Source organism: Lycorma delicatula, chromosome 10 (assembly GCF_047948215.1).
Source record: "Lycorma delicatula isolate Av1 chromosome 10, ASM4794821v1, whole genome shotgun sequence".
Taxonomy (NCBI): domain Eukaryota; kingdom Metazoa; phylum Arthropoda; class Insecta; order Hemiptera; family Fulgoridae; genus Lycorma; species Lycorma delicatula.
In genome coordinates, this window is record NC_134464.1 from 14,135,171 (window position 1) to 14,158,560 (window position 23,390).

Consider the following 23,390-nt stretch of genomic DNA (forward strand, 5'->3'; position numbering starts at 1 on the left):
TGAGAAGGAAAAATAAAATATTCGGAAATTCTCCTAATTTCATTTTGAGCCGTTCCGATATCGTTGGACTGGAACACGTCGGAAATGTGCTCAGCAAATAAGTTCACCTTCTCTTGAAAACATCTCGCCTATTTTCTGTTATTTTTACGAAGGTTTCTTGAACGACTTTTTTGCTTTCCATAAAGTATATTCAGCATACTGAATATCATATGCGTCTTCAATAAAAGAATAAAACGAAATATTTTTAAAAGTTTTAATTAATCTTTTTAATTCTTGAGAGGTCCTGTTAAATCTTCCCTTATTAGAAAGGTAACGAGTTCTCTGCCATACGTGTCGTAGTCTCCAGCGATCTTCTATCTTTTCTCTGATGAAGACCGGATATGTATTTTCAGCTGAAGGAGCAGAGTCCAAATTGGGTGTGGAGGCCCAGGACGCTGACTGAATCAATTTGGTCAATTTGTGAATTGCATTATCAACATCAGACGGTGAATTTAAAGGCACGTCCGACCATGTATTGAAAACGTCGTTTACTGATCGATTTATTAAACAGAGTGGGAGATCTAGCAGTTAGCATAACGTCAAAGATATCGTAAGAACAACAGTTATATGATCTGACGACAAGTCAAAATGTGGTTTAACATGTGAATAGATTTCAAAAATACCTTTGAAAATTGAAAAATCTAGAACAGTATTTTTTTTTTTTTTTTTTTTGTCTTCAGTCATTTGACTGGTTTGATGCAGCTCTCCAAGATTCCCTATCTAGTGCTAGTCGTTTCATTTTAGTATACTCTCTACATCCTACATCCCCAACAATTTGTTTTACATACTCCAAACGTGGCCTGCCTACACAATTTTTCCCTTCTACCTGTCCATCCAATATTAAAGCGACTATTCCAGGATGCCTTAGTATGTGGCCTATAAGTCTGTCTCTTCTTTTAACTATATTTTTCCAAATGCTTCTTTCTTCATCTATTTGCCGCAATACCTCTTCATTTGTCACTTTATCCACCCATCTGATTTTTAACATTCTCCTATAGCACCGCATTTCAAAAGCTTCTAACCTTTTCTTCTCAGATACTCCGATTGTCCAAGTTTCACTTCCATATAAAGCGACCCTCCAAACATACACTTTCAAAAATCTTTTCCTGACATTTACATTAATTTTTGATGTAAACAAATTATATTTCTTACTGAAGGCTCGTTTAGCTTGTGCTATTCGGCATTTTATATCGCTCCTGCTTCGTCCATCTTTAGTAATTTTACTTCCCAAATAACAAAATTCTTCTACCTCCATAATCTTTTCTCCTCCTATTTTCACATTCAGCGGTCCATCTTTGTTATTTCTAATACATTTCATTACTTTTGTTTTGTACTTGTTAATTTTCATGCGATAGTTCTTGCGTAGGACTTCATCTATGCCGTTCATTGTTTCTTCTAAATCCTTTTTACTCTCGGCTAGAATTACTATATCATCAGCAAATCGTAGCATCTTTATCTTTTCACCTTGTACTGTTACTCCGAATCTAAATTGTTCTTTAACATCATTAACTGCTAGTTCCATGTAAAGATTAAAAAGTAACGGAGATAGGGAACATCCTTGTCGGACTCCCTTTTTTATCACTGCTTCTTTCTTATGTTGTTGATTATTACTGTTGCTGTTTGGTTCCTGTACATGTTAGCAATTGTTCTTCTATCTCTGTATTTGAACCCTAATTTTTTTAAAATGCTGAACATTTTATTCCAGTCTACGTTAAAAAGTAACGGAGATAGGGAACATCCTTGTCGGACTCCCTTTCTTATTAGGGCTTCTTTCTTATGTTCTTCAATTGTTATTGTTGCTGTTTGGTTCCTGTACATGTTAGCAATTGTTCTTCTATCTCTGTATTTGAACCCTAATTTTTTTTAACTGCTGAACATTTTATTCCAGTCTACGTTACCGAAAGCCTTTTCTAGGTCTATAAACGCCAAGTATGTTGGTTTTTTTTTCTTTAATCTTCCTTCTACTATTAATTTGAGGCCTAAAATTGCTTCCCTTGTCCCTATACTTTTCCTGAAACCAAATTGGTTTTTTCCTAACACTTCCTCCACTCTCCTCTCATTTCTTCTGTATAGAATTCTAGTTAAGATTTTTGATGCATGACTAGTTAAACTAGGTGTTCTGTATTCTTCACATTTATCTGCCCCTGCTTTCTTTGGTATCATGACTATAACACTTTTTTTGAAGTCTGACGGAAATTCCCCTTTTTCATAAATATTACACACCAGTTTGTATAATCTATCATTCGCTTCCTCACCTGCACTGCGCAGTAATTCTACAGGTATTCCGTCTATTCCAGGAGACTTTCTGCCATTTAAATCTATTAATGCTCTCTTAAATTCAGATCTCAGTATTGTTTCTCCCATTTCATCCTCCTCAACTTCCTCTTCTTCCTCTATAACACCATTTTCTAATTCATTTCCTCCGTATAACTCTTCAATATATTCCACCCATCTATCGACTTTACCTTTCGTATTATATATTGGTGTACCATCTTTGTTTAACACATTATTAGATTTTAATTTATGACCCCAAAATTTTCCTTAACTTTCCTGTATGCTCCGTCTATTTTACCAATGTTCATTTCTCTTTCCACTTCTGAACACTTTTCTTTAATCCACTCTTCTTTCACCAGTTTGCACTTCCTGTTTATAGCATTTCTTAATTTCCGATAGTTCCTTTTACTTTCTTCATCACTAGCATTCTTATATTTTCTACGTTCATCCATCAGCTGCAATATATCGTCTGAAACCCAAGGTTTTCTACCGGTTCTCTTTATTCCTCCTAAGTTTGCTTCTGCTGATTTAAGAATTTCCTTTTTAACATTCTTCCATTCTTCTTCTACATTTTCTACCTTATCTTTTTTACTCAGACCTCTTGCGATGTCCTCCTCAAAAATCTTCTTTACCTCCTCTTCCTCAAGCTTCTCTAAATTCCACCGATTCATCTGACATCTTTCCTTCAGGTTTTTAAACCCCAATCTACATTTCATTATCACCAAATTATGGTCGCTATCAATGTCTGCTCCAGGGTAAGTTTTGCAGTCAACTAGTTGATTTCTAAATCTTTGCTTAACCATGATATAATCTATCTGATACCTTCCAGTATCGCCTGGCTTTTTCCAAGTGTATATTCTTCTATTATGATTTTTAAATTGGGTGTTGGCAATTACTAAATTATACTTCGTGCAAAATTCTATAAGTCGGTCCCCTCTTTCATTCCTTTTGCCCAGCCCGTATTCACCCACTATATTTCCTTCCTTGCCTTTACCAATGCTTGCATTCCAATCTCCAACTATTATTAAATTTTCATCTCCTTTTAGGTGTTTAATTGCTTCATCAATCTCTTCGTATACACACTCTACCTCATCATCATCATGGCGCTTGTAGGCATATAGACGTTAACAATCGTTGTCGGTTTAGGTTTTGATTTTATCCTTATTACAATGATTCTATCGCTATGCGTTTTGAAATACTCCACTCTCCTCCCTATCTTCTTGTTCATCACGAAACCTACTCCTGCCTGCCCATTATTTGACGCTGAGTTAATTACTCTAACATCACCTGACCAAAAGTCGCCTTCCTCTTCCCACCGAACCTCACTAATTCCTACTATATCCATATTTGTCCTACCCATTTCCCTTTTTAAATTTTCTAGCCTACCAACCTTTTTCAAGCTTCTAACATTCCACGCTCCGACTCGTATAATGTTATTTTTTAATTTTCTGGTGACCCCTTCCTTAGTAGTCCCCACCCGGAGATCCGAACGGGGGACTATTTTACCTCCGGAATATTTTACCAAGGAAGGCGCCTCCATTATTGCTATGTGAAAATGTAAAGAGCCACATTTTCTTGGAAAAAAAGCAGCTGTAGTTTTCCATTGCTTTCAGCTGCGCAGTACTCAGAGGACTGAGTGATGTTGATACGGCCGTTTAAGTCGTCCTGTCTCACGCCCCTAACAACTACTGAAAGAGCTGCTGCCCTCTTTCAGGAATCATTCCTTAGTCTGGCTGTCAACAGATATCTCTTCGATATGGTTGCACCTTCGGTCCAGCTACTCTGTATCCCTGAGCACTCAAGCCCCCTCAGCAACGGCAAGGTCTCATGATTCATAGAGGAGGTAATTTTTTATAGTTCAGTAATTTTTTATAGTACAGTAAGATCTGCACGCCAGTACGGTAGTTCTGTAGAAGACAACACTCATATTATTTTCACTATTGATCTGAAAAGTTGTCTGCCTTTTGTTAGTCAAGATCCACAGTGTAAGCGCTTAGAATTTTAAGTTTATAAACGGATGAGACGGAAAATATTAATCGTAAATCATGGACAACCACGAAAGTAGCTTGTAAAAAGAAGCTTTTTTCATGTTCAGGTGATATAACGCGAGAAAATGTACTTTTAAGAATGTTATTAACGTTTCTAACCCCGTTGCCTAAGTTGGTCATTTCAACAATTTTTACAGATTTATCTTCCGAGTGATGCATAGCTCGCATGATCACTCTATGTTTTCTTTCATATTTAAGTTTATATGTGTAGTAACGAATATTGATTTCAAGCGTTTTTGACCTAATAATTTTATACGTTTCAATATCAGCTGGCAGAATCTTTACCCCGATTTAATTGTCGTCAGTTTGTATTTAATAACATTACAATAGAATTTCATCGTTGTGCCAAGTGACATTTGCGTTTTGTATGTACAATACTGGGATACTGGGTTTGGCTGGGACAATTTTCTCACTAAAATCCATAATGTCACTTTTAATTTCCTGCTCCTTGAAAAGTCACTCATACAAGTCACTCATATATGAATAACGTGTAAAGTGTAAGCATGTTTTTTTAAGTGGCCGCTAGTACCGCCACACCGGCTCAAACGAAATACGGTATGCGCGCGCGCTTTAGTTAAAATCATTAAATTAAATTTAAAAAAAATATTATATTTTAATAAAATGATAAAAAATTTAAATTGAGTTTTGTATGTATGTATGTACGTGATAGGAAAGACCTACAAGTGCATTGTCAGCTTTGTTTTTTGGTTAACCCACCATGTCGAAACTTACGCATAGGAAAAAGAAATCCAAATTTTATAGTGTATGAAAAATGACATTCCAAAGCGGGATTCGAACCTAGAACTACCATATGAAAAGCCGAGATGGTACAACTCGGAAACGGAGATCGGCCGATCATAATGTATTCAGAACATTTGACATTATTTTTCTAAACATTTTGCCGAAATTTAACTTTATTGAATTTGATCGACAAGCAAATTAATAAAATGACTCGTAATAAATCTGAAGACATGAAAGTAATATAAGCCTTGCTCTACCGGATTTCTTTGTTATTAATTTCAAGAATTTATTACATAAACTTGTGAAGATAACAAATAAACTTAAATAAATAAAAACTACTGATTACCGTGGAAAATAATTTGTAACTTATATAAAAACTACCGAAGTAATAGGCAAAGAATATAAGCTAATTGTAAATTCTAAACAATTAGGGAAGATCACAAAAGTAAAGCATTCTGCTTAGATCGTGTGGCTAGGGAATGAGGACTCTAAACACTATTTAAACGGTCAGTAAAAGAAGAAAGAAAATGAGGAACAAGAAAGACGGTGAAATTATTTGAGGTGAAGATTGAAAAATACACGAGGAGAAAAAATGAAGAGTGTACATATTAATAGGTGGAGACGGATTTAGCGTAAGGAACCAGGTAGAAAACCAAATTGTAAGTTTTAAAATTGGGATAAGTTATTGATTAAATCCAATTAAACTAATCGTTTACGTATTTTTCGTTAAATGCTCATAATAGAATAATAGTCAAAACAGGTACGTTGCACGAACGCCAAAAAAGTCAAAAGAAGGGAATTCTGTTTCATACGGAATTTGTGTAATGCGTGTTTTCAAATTTTGATGTCACGTTTTTAATATAGAAGCAAGCAGTTTCTCTGCATAACGATGGTTAAAATGAATATTAAACTTTTGGCATTAAACCTGTCAAACAATTAATCTTATTTATTTGAAAATGTTTATAAACTACATAAATATATCACCTTATTCATCCAAAAAAATTGAAACGGATTTTAAACAAGATTGTATAAACCTAATTTTTGCTCCTCATCAGCACCAAAAATATTTTTAGGTGACTTATTATTATTACTTAGTCATATCTTGATTTTGCGTTACATACGTGTAATACAAATAAACAAACAACCACTACCTTTGAATTAATAACAAAAGGAATACCCATTAACTTCTGTATCTTTACATATTCAATCGACATTATAAGGAACTCTTGGTTTAATATTTCAATAAATGTGTAAATTAGAACAAAATTTGTTTTAAGTAATTAAAAGCTAAACATGTTGTAACATAAATTAAATTATTATTGTTTGTTTGCAGGTATTAAAGGTGTCTTATTCCTATCTCAATTTGATGCGCACATTAAAATAAGTGCTTTTATATATATAAAAAGTGGTTGAAATTATTATTAGCATGTGTCATGATTATAAGGGTCATACTGACAGCGATTTATATAAATAAAGCAGAACTTTAAATAACTGCTCAAAATCTTTGTTTTATTTTAATCTTTTTACCATAAAAGTATTATTACATCTAACTAGATATTGAATGAATATCCATATAATATTCGTCCACCAACAATGGAACAAAGCGGCTGCTTATGTAAGATCTTCATCGTTTTAAAATACAATGTGATTTATTTATTTCAACGAAAATGTTAAATCGCCCCCGGCCAAGTTAAAATGGAAGAAAAATTCTTATATGAAACAGTTTGTTCAAAATGGAGTCAAGTTTTTACGTTTTGTTATTTGTTTTTTTTTTTTTTTTTTTTTTTGTTTTCTTATTTCTAGTTTAGCTTGCCACAGCAGTGCGGTAGGAGTTTTTCCCTTAAATAAACGATTGATGTCGGTTGAACAAAGCAACCGCATCAAGGAACTTCCACACGATCTTACAATCCCCCCAAATCCCGTAAATCTTGTACAGGAATCTTCCCTTTGCAGTGGTGACCCATTCCAACTGCAATTCATCTATCGCGAGAATCAGCATCCTCTTCCGCAAGCGAGAGATGGACAACAGAACGGATTTTAGATCAGGTACATTGTGAACACCGATCCGGCTGGAAATTGCACCAGCTCGAATCCGCATCTCAAATACCACGGCCTTCTGGCCTCTTCGAAATCTTCACATGGTTCCCGAATTTTTACCATTAAATCGATTTGGAGAGCCGTAAAGGCTCTCCGAGATACGGTGGTAGCCTTGCAGGAGATTGCTTTAAAAAGAACATTGCGTACAATTAAGGCTCCACGCTGTGCACTCCTTAAATTGGGAGAAGAAATGCTCTATTCATATCAAACCTTCGCGCCAAAACAGGCGCCGCTTAAGAGGTCATGCTTTCGAAGACACCTCAGTACACCATGTTTTGATGTGAATTGACGGACAGACAACTCGTATTCCTTCCGAGCAATACTCCTAAGTTTGTGAATCACCGAGTACGCGTCCGCCGAGTAGTTGCCTAATCTGGTTGGAAAAACACAAACAAAACACCTAATACTTATGAACTCTCACTCGGCTGATTACACAGCCTTTACACTTAATGTGGGAATTTCGACTACGATAATTTTCTGCAAACTTCAGAAGCATAAACTTGGTCTTGGGCGCAGAAATCTTTAAATTAAGGAACATGTCGTAATCATTTATTATTATCATAACTGTAGAAAGTTTATTATTGGATACCTTTCTATAATTATTCTAATTGTTACATGCAGTGTTATCGCATATTCTTTGTCGAAAAGTAGATCAAACTGCATTCTGAGTGAAATTTTTAGTTACACTTTTCAGTTTACTAAAGTACCCTATTGTAATCATACGGGATATCAGAAAAAAGTTTCGATGATTGACGTTGAATTTGGAAAGATTTAAATTTTGTACGGTAGTGTTACGCAAAGCGTGTTACTTTCCAAATGCCTCTTGAAGCTTTACGTTTTTTACAAAATAAATTTATATCAGCACAGTTGAACATTTTTTAACTGACATCAAAAGTAGATTTTACCACCTTGTTGGCCTACTAGAGAACTTTAAGGTGTTTTTTTTTACCATTTAACATGTTATAGACAAAAAACTACTGCGATACAATTTTGAATTATTTTCATTCTACTACTTATATAAGTTGATTACTTTACCTGACATCGAAATTACTTACTTTTCTTTATGTGACATCGAAATAACAAATTATGATATGGAACTGAAAACAAGATATCTTCTGTCTCAAATCCAAATACCAGTCAGTGGGTTAGAAAAAATATTGCGCCCGTCCGCATATCGAACTGTATGTTCGTTGATGCCCGTGGCACTCCACAGAGTTCCTGCCGACACTATCTGAATGACGACTATCCTCTTCGACTTGTGATAATGATCATCATCGGAGGGGTGGAGAAGAAAATGTTTTATGGATGAACAGTTTACGGTTGGTGGGTAGGTGTGTTTCTTCCGCGTCCGGTTTGAGATGAGCGTTTCTCAGTCGATCCCCGTAAAACTGTCTTCTTTTGGTAGTCGATCCTGCAAGTCCAATTGGAAACTATGTTATGTTTCTTAGTGGTCCAGTTTTTGTGTTTGCAAATGAAGGGGGGGTGGGGTTTAGTCGATGATAGCCGACACTATCATGCGTGCGGCCGATGGTGGCTTGTAAAGCTTTTCCCTCCTCTGACGTAAATAACAAAAGAAAAAAGTTCTCTTTATAAAACGCTAAGTACGTTATCTATAATATGCGTTAATTATGTATGTTTATGTACACTCCCGACTTAATTACTATAACATTTTCTGTCTCCATCAAAAAGTCAGAAGGGGTATTAAAGATATATAAATGGGCTCTCACATAATTGTTTTTGAATCAAAGTATATAAATAGTACAGACTGACTTTAGAAAATGAAATATGTTAATTTATCAATTTGTTTATATTTACACTATGAATTCCGTATTTTTCATATAAGGAATAGTCTTAAGTCTTGAAAAATCTGCCTCTATGAATACAGATAACAGAAAAATTTTCGTGAAACTGGAAACAATATTTTGGCTTAAAGAAAAATTATATATTAAGGTTCCATTTCTGTATTTTATAAATTACACAAAAATTACGAAAATTCTCAGCGATTTATGTAAAAATACGATTAAAATATATTTTTTACAAACAGTATTACTCTGGTAATGAATTATTAAATAACAACTAAAAACCGAAACAAAAACGGAATTTTCTGTACCCCGTTCAACGTGTACGTAATTATGTACTCATACAATTTTCACTATTTCCTTATGAATTTTATTTTTGAAAGTAGTTATTTCTTATTCTACAGCTCTCTTTGATCAGTATTCCAAAAAATAAAAAGATAAAAATTAGGCTAAAATGTAGATTTTCATGCATCGTGCTCATTTTTGTCTACGGTAATTGAAAAAAACTGTTCAAGGCCTATTTCCTGGGAAGGAAAACCGTTTATCAACGAAAACCTAATCTAAAAATCCGATGGTTTTCTACGTCAATGCCGGAATTGAAGTTACATCATATCACTTAATTATGCGGTAATCAAATCTGGTATTTATATGTACGCGTATATATTATATATATATACATAAAAGTTAGTATAACTTTTAATACATTAAGAGTGATTTTAGTTACTGTAAAAATATGTACTGATTTTCGCATATCCCCAGAAATAATAAGGATTTATTACTTATATCAGCTACACAGTATAAGACTGGAAAAGAGATTAACTTAATAATCCGTTTGTTTATAATGTACAAAGCAGATGGATGGTTTGATACATTTTTAGTTTTTTTTCTGTCATATGAAGGAATGACAAATTAGTATACCTTCGCAGATTACGTTTAATAAACATCAACTATTTAATTTTTTTACGTTCCAAAGAAAAAGTATATAAAATAAATTGTTTTTTGTATAGTTTCGAGAAACAGGAGCAAAATATTTGCAGATAGGGACAACGAAATCCTCAAGTTTTATACACCAACGTCACCAGTATTATAGAAAATATTTTTTTTCATTTTTTTAACAAATGAAGGAAGGTGGATCCATGATACTAATCTAAAGAAAAAGGAATATGGAGAGTTTCATTAATTGATACCGCAAGTAGCAAAGTATATATGCATTGAAAAGTGCCTCTTTTGAGGAAATTCTAAAATCTTATCGTAAACAATAGTACTCGTTTTTTCTTACACTTTTGATAACTGCAAATTCTATTACATTTCAAAAAACTATATGATTTTTTTTTTTAAACAAGATTTCTTTAGAACCGAAAATATCCATTGTGAAGAAAAAGCTCTTGAGAGAAAAATAAATCATCAGCAATTTAAGCTGTTGCAAATTCCTATTTTCAGCCGTAAACAGTCACGCTGATCGGTTCAAGAACATAATCCGCCACGTGTACTGGATTTGCCTTTGTTTTTGTGAACGAATTTAACGTTGCGCATCATTTCACTGCTTCTGCTGCAAATACTTTGTATTGATCTTTAGGAGTCTTTATACTGTTTTATAATATCTATAATACTGTTAATAATAATTATAATAATAGCAATGATACCGATCTCCGTGGCGTGGTATTCTCAAAATTTCATTCGGGGTTCTCAATTTTGAAACCCGATCAGGTGAAGCATCTTTCATACGATAAAAATTTCCATTCTCATAGGGCTAGTTACCAAAGCAGTCGATGCCCGTAACGTCACAAAAAAAAAATCGTGTTAAAATATTTGTATCGCTTCATTTGATAATAGCTAGTGTATTTTAATTTGATGGGTTCATACTTGAGTTAAAGGAGGTTTACGATAAGAGAATAATTTGCATATATTCTCACATAATTCTGGTACTTGGAGGTAAAACGTTTTCCTGTATGTCATATTTTACGTAAACCGATACAAAAATCATCGATAGATAATGAATGGCTCTAATCCTGTAAGCAAAAATACCTGTTAATGTTAATTACCGAAGTACAGATTATTATTTTCAAAATCTAATAGAAGAACTAGAAATGCTACCGCAAGTTAGCGCGTAAATCCGCTCTTAATAAAAAATTACTACTTTATTATGTGTTTGAAAGTTTTGTACGCGATCTTGGATCCCTTACGTTGATTCAATTTTTTTTTCCAAATAGAAAGGTGAACATGTAATGTATAATTTTAATTAAATATTTTAAAACAAAAATGAAGGCAAACTTCCTTTAGAGATAAATTTCTATAAAGGAAGTTATAAGGAAGGTCTATAAAGGAAGTTAAATTATAAGAAAATTAACAAAAGGAAAAATCGCGATAGATACAAAACGTTGTAAAAAAACGCCCCGTTTAAACTTTTATAGTTCGTAATACATTCAAAATTAAATTCATTAACTAAAAAGTTACTGCTGGAATCAACGACCAAACATTAAAAATAACAACCTTAATAATAATAAATAACGATAATAATATCTTGTTGAGCAGTTACAGCAAGGCGCTTACGGAGCGGAGTAGATCTACGGCTAAGTGTTGGAAAAAGCGCCTTGCTAGAAAAGCTCTCTCATACAATTAATAATAATCTGCATCACTTCTACAAAAATTAAATAGCTACGTTGACTGATATTATTTCCTTTAAAATTTAGTTTTAAAGTTTTCTCGCTTCTAAATAATTTAATACAATAAATTTAGAAAACATACAATTTTTCAAAACGCTTCCCCACTACAGCTTGGCAGTGTGTCCATTGCCTTAAATAATATCCGTTTATAACTTTTTGCGTCATGTTGTAGGTATACGTACAGATTTGTCAATTGCAAGCCTTTTACCGTCATTAAAGTTTAAAAGTTTTGTATATATAATGTTTTAGTTTACCCAAAAAATAATAATAAAAGATAAATCTGGAGACCTGGAAGCTCCAAGATGCGGGCTTCTCTAAGTTCTGCCCGATGATCTGGAAACGTTTGATGTGGATCTAGAAAGTGATATGTGATTTATCTTTATGTTATAACAATCAAATAATAAGTAATGTTAACAGAAAAAATAATATCTTCAAATCATGTACAGAACAATGTTGCGTGTTGTAAATCTCCGACTTGAAATAAAAAAAAGAAGCTATATAGTGAAAAATAAACACATAATCATGAAAATCAGTCTATCAGTTTAAGAATTTGAATTAAAAATAATTATAAAAGCTAAACACACAACCTTGTTTTTTGTATATTTAGCTAAAAATTTATTGTAATTTTAACTTTTTTGTTTGTTAAAATATCAAAAACGTGTTAAATAATTAAAACAAGAAAATTTATCACTTTTTATTAGTACGAGTATATATCATTAAAAAAGATAGGAAAAACCAACTTTTATATTTGTCTCCGGCATGCCCTCCGCAGTAAGGCCCTCTGCGCCGGTTGCTCTGGCGTGCGGCGTCTCGAAATGGAATTATTAATTGTCCAAAACTAATTACTTGTATAAAAATATTTTTTCTATTGAATGACGAAAATTAATCAAAGAAAAGCGGAAAAATATTAGCATATCTTTCCAATCAAATTTTATTAAGATAGGTTTAGGCATAGGAGCCGAAGTTTAATTTTTTTTTCTTTGGAGGGGGCTCAGAAAAAAAGTAAAAATAAGGATTAAGAATAAGTTACAAAATGATATTATAGAGTATAATTTAAATCTATTTATTAATATAAAAAATCAAACAGACAAACAAAAACACAAAGAAATTTATTAATAAACATACAAACAAAACACCTTGACTCTTCTATTATATTTAAAATACAGATCCTAATGAGGGCCATTGAAATCGTCATGGTTCAGTTCAGCACCCTTCCTCATTAAGAAATAAGTTGGGTTACAATCATCGCACTTTCTAAAACCAAAACAACTTTTAAAAAACTAACCGCTTACACTGGTATATTCTTCTATTCAATAAATAAAAATCAAATGTAGTAACTGTATTAAAAGAGATTAAAAAACCTTTTCCAGATTTAATACAAATTAGAAGAAAAAGCAACTTTCAAAAAATGAGATTTTTACATGTTCTAAAATTTTCTCATAAAATATTTACTTTTTATTATTTGATAATTTCATTGCCTGTTATCACAATACCTAAGTCTTATATTGTATTAGTCATTTTTTTCAAAAAAATATTTTTATGAAAAATGTAATTATATTAAATCAATTTGAATTATTAAATTTTCCATGATTTAAAAACTACTTATTTTAACGAATAAGTATACGAATAAATATACGAGACGTATACTAACGTCTCGTATATCATGTACATTCCGGTGCCTGTTATATCAGCACATTATTACTTCTCGTACCGAAAGACATCAGTCGGACTACTGGTGGTGATTTATGTGCTAAGCTAAGAAAGACACACACACACACAGAGAGAGAGAGAGAGAGAGAGAGAGTTTGAGAGAGTATGAGGGAGAGAGACAAACACACATAAAAATGATCTTTATTAGGGTAGGATTATATACATATACTTATTTATAATGGTTTTATAACATAGATTTTCTTTATTCGTAAAAATAATTTAACAAAAAGTTTGTGTTATTAATAAAGTTGAATTTTTAAAAAAATTACATTCGAAATTTTGTGAACAATTCCTTTATAAATGCCAATTTTTTTATCAGAGTAAAAAATTTAATGAAAATTGGATGCATGTGGGTAGCTTTATTTCGAATCTCATGCCTTTTTTTTATTGCATTAATGGACAGAAGATAATTGATGAGGTAAAGTTGAAATTTGTAACTATGATATCTAAAGTTACGTACTTTATAAGTTATCTAACAGTATCTCACTTTCATAATATTTCTTTAATGTGTTATTAGGATAATAAAATGTGTAAATTAAACCTCTTTGTTGGTTAAAATGTTCCTAGCAAACGTTTGTATTTTTATTCATAAAATCTCTTTAGTTCGCCACGTTCATTAAGTGTTGGCGTCATAAAAATATCGCAATAACGTTGTCATGTTCAGAATTTTCGCAGTTATTTTGGTTTTCTGGAGAAAACGTGCCTTAAAAAGGATATAACATTTAATATTCAGTGATAAAATAAAAACAGAAATATAAATATAAATATTTTTTATTATTATTTTCTTAGGATAGATTTTTAAATTAATCATTGCGACGAATTTAGTACGAAAAAATGTCTATTATAACGATATATCTTTTAATAATCCGTTTTTGTAATGAAGTCTCGATCAATTGCAATCAAGAGATATACATTTTTTTCTCGGAATACTCTTTAATTTTCAAAATCCCTAGATACCTACTCATCCAATCATTAGGTATTCCGCTTCCAGCTCTCTTGTAACACGGCAGAAACCTTACACGAATGTATTCGTTTTTTTAATTAATAACTATGTAATAATGAATATTTAAAAAAATTTCAACGTACTACTTAAAATTATTTCTTGTAATATATATTTCTAGAAGCTGTATTTAAAATATTCCGACACGACAAACATTAGTTCAAAATAACACAATGTAAACTGGCATAGATTTGATTGGAAATTAGATAGATACGAATTTTACACTTCATTATAAATATGAATCAAAAAAAAAAATTATTAAAGAAAAATAAGAGATTAATTAAATTTATCTGGATTGTTATAAAACGCAGGTTTTCTTTTGGAGCTCAATTTTCAGCAAATTTAATGATTTAAAATTTAAAATTAGTTTAAAGGAAGATGCAATACAAAAGCATAAATAACTAATTGTAAAAATTTAAAGAATTCGTTAAAATTACACGATTTAATTGAAGGACACGTTATTTTTCAGTACGATGAACTGAGAAGATGTTTGAGTGAATGTTCTTGGGTGGATAAACCGCAATGGTTTTAAAAGATGTTACTTATAATGATGTTCAGATCGACTGCACCGTTTCACGTAAAGCCTTTTGGATTGTACGTAATTAATTTAGAAAACTTCATAAACATAAGTAAGAGTGTTATTAATTTCATAAGGTGGTTAACAATTATTATAAATTACGTTACGTTTTTAAATTCAGTAAGAAACTTGTGATTGATAAATAATAACCTGAATGTAACGATAAAATGAACTAGAGTTAGGTTATATGTAATAAACGCTAATCAATAGATAATACATCATTATTTAAAATCAAAATATTATCCTTGTGAAAATAATAGAATATATTTTACGAATAGAAAAAAAATTCATTCAATATTTTTTGTTTGCTCCAAGCTTCAAAATTTTTGCGAATAGCGCCTTTTGTTTCTATCGTTCTACTTAATTTAATTTCCTTACAATTACGTAATTAATATATTTTGAATATAATTTCTGTATAACAATGAATGTGATTAGAAATATTTTGTTCCCATATATGTATATTTAGCAGAAATTATTCTTTGTATTATAAACAAATTGAAATTAAAACATTTTCATCGTAAATACCTAATATTAACCAACATTTTTATGTTTTTTTTTTTGTTTACAGGCTTATTAAAAGCATCTTATTCTTACGTCAATTTAATTCGGACTTTAAGTTAAGTCATTAGTAAATAATTATAACGACTCAATATAAATTGGTATATATATATATATATATATATATATGCGTATATATAAATTGTTTTATGTTACAAGAGTTGTACGGAAAAAAATCTCATTTTCAAAAACGAAAGTAATTTTTAAAAAAATCCTATCTTATTTGTAAATAGATTAGGTCTTTACTCTGTACGGAGATTTTACGTAATTAAACAGTGATCATAATCGATTATATATTTTTAACATATATATCCTTTTTTCCCCCTACATCCCCGAGCCGGACATCCAATTAAGTATACTCGAATCGACGTGTCCTTTCCAGATCATTTAGTTGTCTGCCTTTAATCTCCAACGGAAGAAACCAGGCCCGGCTATGCCGTTACCAGCTTCCCACCGGAGATCGGGTCTCGGTATTTTCATTCATTCACACCTAACGGACCCCAGGAGTTCCCGCTCCATCACGGGAGCCCACACACCAGGGCATAAGGGCCCTCAGGAACGGGGCTGTCCGCCCAACTCTGTCTTAAACTAAAACCCTCAGTATCCCAACGTCTTGCTTCATCTTCTTTTATTCTGAGGACTGCTCTTGCAAATTTTGCAAAATTATGCCAGTCTGCGGACATAGCCAAATGCCATTCCGAGAGTTGCTACGGTAGGGTACGCATCAGTCCTGCATTTATACGATGTTCCTCCCGTCGTCTACACACAAAAATAGTGTGTTCGGCATCGTCAACCGCATCGTAGTAACAGGAGATAGGTGACTCTCTCCTGCCAAACCTATGCAAGTATTGTTCAAACGCACCATGTACCAACATGAGTTGCGTTGTGTGGTAATTTAATTCGCCATGAGAGGGATATAGCCAAGCATCCAGGTCCAGGATAATTCTTCTGGTCCATGCGGCCACTGCTGAACCCGCCTATGCCACCTGCCATTGTTCCCGTATTATATCCAATAACTAATTCCCGTACTATTAATAATGTAATTCCCGTATTACACCAAAAGATGGTGTAACTTTCCAAGAAGAAAGAGTAAATACTATAATATTTGGTGATGCTATTGTTCTTTCTGGAAGAAAGAATAAAAGATTTCTATGAAATTATGAATGGCACAGATATATTACCAGGAGAGAAGCTCAGTTAGAAAATAAAGAATATAAAACAACGGTAGTGAAATGTGAAAGATGTAAAAGATGATATGAAATTATATAGACGATCAAAATTAAAAAAGAAAATGTTTTTCTCTCATGTGGTTTTTAGTAATATTTATCGTTTTATCTTTATTTAGATTTAAAAATTTAAATGGCCGCCATTTTTAAAAATATTATTAGATAATATTGTTTATTCTTCTAACAATAGATCTTTATCTTAGTGAATACCATGCGAAATTTCAACGTAATAATCAAAGCATTTTGGAGATAAAAATTATTTTGTGAAAAAAACAAATTGCGACTAGTGAGCAAATAAAGCATTTCCGGTCCCATATTTACAGGAGCCTTTTCTTTATTTTAATATAGTAAAACCATTGCAGAAGTTTAGCGGCCTATTTTAAAAATACTCTGTTTAATAGAAAACCTAGGAAGGAGAAGCTAGGTGCCTAAGAAAAACGTACTGTTGGCAGAGAACGTTGAAAATATAAGAAGAATCGATAAAATTCTCTTGTTTGCTTATTCGATCAGTTTACTTAATTTAACAGCTAAAAAAAAATATAACTGAAAACATATCTGCTATAAAATTAACAATAAATTAATTTAAAACTAATGAATAAAAATAATTAATATAATAAGTAATTTGTTTTAAAAAAAAACAAGTAGATATATATAAATGAATATGTATAATTATCTTATCAAACTGAATCTTAAAGTAAAAGTTAAACCATGAGTTTTTTTTTATAATTATATATTTTTATATTATATATTTTACTTATTTTAATATAATTATTTTCTTTAGGTTTAAATTAATATTTGTGTAAATTATTATACCGTTTACAAGTGAAACAACAGTGACAAATTTTGACAAAACTTCAGAATACATATATCTTCAGAAATGGGGTAATTTTAATTCATAAATCAAACAACTCGTACCATTTCGACCGTATATTTGGTGCAAACCGCCGGTGCACAAAGAGGAAGGTGCTCCCCTCGTGGAGACCTCCACGATCTCCTCCAGCCAATCAAATCGTCCAGTCAATCCCCTCCAGATTGCTACTCCATAGCGTCTTGATAAGGAAAAAGCACCAACTGCACTGCCAGTGAGTAATAAAAATTTATTTATTATTTTTTTTTTTTTTGGTAAAAATTGTTGAATGATATGAATTAAAATATTCCAAACGATATTCCGGTTTTCCGAAACAGTCTTGCGTTTACGTGAAAACCTTACACGCTTTTGTATCTTTTTTTTTTGACCTTTTTAACCACTCATGGGCAACCGGTAATCGCCTAGAAGACGCTGCCTCGGTCGGCGCTGAGTGGCGTGACATCATGACCACCACTTCTGATTGCCACGACGCCCCTTCCCAGAAAGGCTACCTCTCCTGTTCCTATACCTTAATCAGAGTCCGGTTATGCACCCTACCCAATCCTCCCCACCAAATCGCGCGCCCACCTCACATACCTTTAGGGGTCGTAATGCTCCATCGGAGCGCTCTAATCCAACCACTCTTGCATGTGGATGGACTAAAAACGTCCTCAGCATTGTTACGTCTGTTTTATTTATCTACCCAGTTTCGACCAAATTGATGTCTTGAGAATATACTGTAGTTAATATCATAAACGCTCTTTTATCTTACCAATCTATTACCATTAGAGACCGGTTTATATACAACATAAAAAGCTTAAAATATGTATGCAAATATGCATGAAAAATTGTCAAAATATGCATGGAAAGTGTCAAATATGCAACTTTAAAATAGAAAAAAAGTAGTTTTTAGGTTTTTTACTGAATTGATAAATTCAATAATTAACAATTATATAAAATTATGTCACTTTTGTAATCGTAAGTAATCAGGTACTGTTCCAAATATTTAGTAGTAATTTTGTGTCTTCAATCTCTCGAAATACTTTTGTAAGTGGTAAAGAATCGTTCCACATCCACTGAGGTAACTAGGAAGTATTTGAACTTGGGTGCTATATTAGCACTTATTGTTTCTGACAACACTTCATCAATCCCATTAACAAAACTATCAATTTGACACAAAATTTCAAAGCCAGGGTTATTGTTCAAAATGTTTTCATATTTTTCTTTAAGTCTACATGGGAATACTTCTAGAAAATGCGGAGTTTATTTGACGGATTTTATTCAGTAACTGAATAGATTCAGTCAACGCCAAACCTTGAATTACAAGCTTTAAAACACGCAGGCATGTGGGAATGAATGCTAATCACAGCGATGTTTTTCAATACTAGAATCGTTAAATGGTTCCATGGACTGACAAACCGCTATAGCCTCTGCACTGTCGTTTACGACACGTTTGATACCCTCGAAATGTTTATTGTAAAAATATACAGTTTCAATCCACGTTCCCCATCGAGTTACCACTGGTTCTAGAGGTAAAAGCATATTTGGTAGGTTTCCTTTTTAGGCCTTATTGCGAGCAAGTGCCTTAAGAAATATTTTCTTTGTTGATGAAATTAGTTTATTTACATTGCCAAACGTGGATCGTACTTCTTCAGCGAGTCGATGTACACCGTGAGCAAAGCGCGTCACATCAATCAAATTGGGATAACCCACTACCGATAGTCGGTAGTTTCGTAATTTTTTGGTTAACCGACATTTCTCCCGCCACTACCCCATTCGGTCGCCCTAGAGCATATCACCAAATGTACGTGCCAAAAACGGCTACTGAGCCTCAAAAGTTTAGAGAACAATAACCCAATAGCTTCAAGTGAGCTTACCTAACAGCGCGATCGCCCTACCCGAGGTGCCATACACCACTTGCTTACGTGTCCCAACCAATAACTTGTCATGCAATAAATCTAAGCAGCAAACTGTTTGACGATAGGATTTGTAAGTTTGTAAAGAGGAATATTATTTGTAAGCAATGCTTTAGATAAATCCTTGCTAAAGTGAGTTTTTTTTTGTTTACCTTTAGAAGTGAATCACTGCTACATTCGGCTGTTATAAATTGGTGTTGTAGAACTTTCTTTTGCAATCCTGCCATATAAAGTTTTGTCTTGACATGCTGGTCTATTTGAAAAATTTTTGTGGACGAACTATTTTACATTAAATGCAAAATAAATTAAATTTACTGCAAATAATTTGCCTTTTCTAAAATTAATTGAGTGTACAACTACATCCGTAAGAAATCAAGTGATCTACGTTCACTTGATTTACGTAGATCACTGTAAATAAAAGAAAAAAATATGGAAGCTAATAAAAATGCTTCCATATTAGTATAATATGGAAGCATTTCATATTAGATATGAAAGACATTTTTCACTTATAAATAATAAGTAAAAAATGTCTATCTCCGTAGCTGAATGTAGCGTCTCGTTCTTTTGTTTGGCGTCCCGAGTTCGAATACAAGTCAAACATAGGTATTTTTATACGCTACAAAATTAAGGAGAAATCATGTAGAGATAACAAGTACCTCGACTTTCAGTATTTTAATTTTATTACTCTATAACAAAATATTCTTTTCACTTAGAATTAACATTTTAATATACCAGAATTTAATTGGTCAATCGATTCTGAATATTAATTGGTCGGTTAAAATTATATCGATTCTCTTAAATTTTTTTCGAAAAATGTTTCGTTTTCGATTACGGGTTAATTATTTGATAATAGCATACTCGTTCAAACCAATGGAGGGCGATTAAATCAAATGTTAGTTTATTTTTAATAATTAACTATATGTTGTCGATGAATAAAATGTGATTGATCATAATTACGGTTTACCTGGTGTTCTTGGTTCTGTCAGAGGAGCAAGACAATAAAAGTGCGTTTCGATCCATTCATAACACCAAATATGATTCGTTGGTAGTATAGTAACTTGCACCAACATTGAAACTGATCGTAAAGAAGATACTTATGCACAACTGTATGCTGTAAAACCTGCAGCAAATACTGAAATTTTAGTATTTCGACTCTTATACTAATCAGGGATACATAAAGTAAGTAGTGCTAACTTAGAACTGTGGACAGCAGACGTTAGCGAAATTGATTAGTTCCGACCCACTATATTTCTTCTGCGTTTTATATTCCTTCTAAAATATTTGCGTTTTGATGATCGAAATACACGACTTAGTAGGAAAGAAAATGATTAACTTGGACCCATTACAGAAATTTTAGATAAACTTTTTGTAACTATCAAACGCACTACTCAATTGGTGAGTAGGCACACCTGGTGCTTCGTAGGTTCGTGAGAGGAAGGGTAGTTCTCGAGCTGAGGGATGGGCTGGCTATCCAGAAGATGGAGACCACGGTGGGACTTCTCCTTTTTCCTTTCTTCGCTTTTTAGCAAAAAATATTTCTTTTCAAAACTAATATATATTCTAAATATGAGCCAAATCGGAGCATGAATAAAATTTTTCGAAATATCCAAAACCAAGCGTCACCTAGCGGGTCCAATTTTTGAAAAAAAAAAAAAATTATTTTCACGTAACTTAATATATGATCTGAATATGTACCAAATCGTACCTTACATTTTTTCGAAACATCTCTAATTTATAAATCTACGTGGGCATGCGGACAACTCACGAAATTTTATCCCAATCGGATGAATGGTGTAGGAACGCATGCAGAACAAGCATATAAACATTTATTTATATATGATATATATATATGATTAAATCAATTTTTTTCCATCAATTAGTTCAAATAGATCTATTTGTAGAATAATAATTTTACCGATCGAATTTATTCCTGTTTTATGTAAAAAATCTTTGTTGCCAGATTTGCAACGCTTTCCTACTGTTCGTGTTTTTTGTGTTTTTATTAGTTGCTATAATCTCTTGTAAATTAACACTTTTATTTTTTTTTAAAAGTGACGGGAATTAAAAAAAATTGTTTCATGTTCTGTACTTTCGTTTACATAAGAGCATTTACTATTAAATCAAGCTGTAGTATTTTATTATTTCATCTACATTATCAAGTTATTTTACGCTACCTAGTATTATCAAGCACTGCTATCTAGCGACGCCTTTCATAAAGTCACCTTAACAAAATGACATATTCTAATTCTGCGGTTCATCAAATGGGGAAAATATCGTTGTCTAAGATAAATAGAAGTATTTTTTGAAAGTATAATTTATTACAAATTTATCCGAACTGAAAAATACTTTTTTTGGCGCTTCTGTTTTTTTTCTCATTTTTGTTCACTTTTTGGTTAGGTATTAGGTGTTTAGTACTGTAAACTTGGTTCGTTAACTTCGTCATCCAACCATTTCTACAAACTCTTACCGTCGAAGTGCTCTCAAACTTAGTGATTAATGTATCTCAATAATAATAAATTCATATTATTTATATTTTACTGACTGATTCTTTCAGTATTAAATGTTTGAAGGATATAATAAAATAAACAGATTGTACCGAATCGTTAAGCTTTGAATTTTAACATTTTTTCACAGATTTTAAAAATAAATGATCGATTAAAAATTGTAAAATCAAAGAGCTGAAACATTTTTAGGAAGGGTTGCAGACAAATATCAATGATATAACAACAGGAGGCCACACTAATTCCCGTTTAAAAGAAAGCAAATGATCTTCCTTAAAAAGATTTCGGTAAATTATTTGAAAAATTATTTTAGGATTCAGTACTTTATCAACACTTAATATCTTATATTAACTTAAATTTTTAAAAAGTTACAAATATAAACTACTATAACAAGTATAAAATTACATTAGACTATGTTGATTTCGTTTATTCTATTTCAGATCCACCGAGAAAATATAAAAGAAAATAAATAATTAGACAGTTTCAAAAATCTACGTAATCGAATTCTTACTTCTGAGCGTTTATGTAGGAATAATGAAATATCGGAAAAGAACTATTGAAGAAAACAAAACAGAATATGAAACATATTTTTACTTTCACATCACTGAATAAAAGAGTTTGTGACTGCTTTGTTTTGTTAGGCTGACCTGATAGCAGAAAATTTTAATATATCCTTCGTCACCTTTCCAATAAATATTGCAAAAAGATTTTTCAGAATAATGTATTTCACTTATATTTAGCCGATTCTATTAAAATTTTAATTAAAGCAAATGTCAATTAACGTTTAAGTGAAATCAGGATTGCAAATTTAATAAACTAACGGTAATATTCATAACTTGTAATAGCCATCTTCCCAGTTACAAGTCAGTAGTCACACTGAAGTCAGTAGTGGACTGACTTGTGGTATGATATTTGGCATTACATAAGCTGGAATGAACTAAAGAGGCAGGCAAAAACAAAACACGTTTTTAGAAAATTTAAATAATAAAAATAAAAGCCTATAAATTCCTTTTGTCGTTTGAGTTTTTATATTTAGCGTTACACGGAACATAAAAGTTTGATAAATCGATATTTTGGGTATGCTTTATTCGTGAGCTTTAATAATTTATTTCTTACGCAAGCGATGGTTTTATCAGTCACGCAAGCGATACTCTTTTATAATATTACTTTTATAATACTTTGATACTCTTTTACAATAGTTTTTTTTAATGGATCACTTTTAGAAACGTATTGAATTTTTAAGAATTGTCAACTATTCTTCTTTTATGAACTGGAACGGTAACAAAAAATGAAAAAAAAAGTATTATTTTGGAAAACCTATAAAACTGTATATGTATTTGTATATAAAAACCTTTACGAGAGCCTTCAGTTTCATTTGAAATATCTAACTTCTT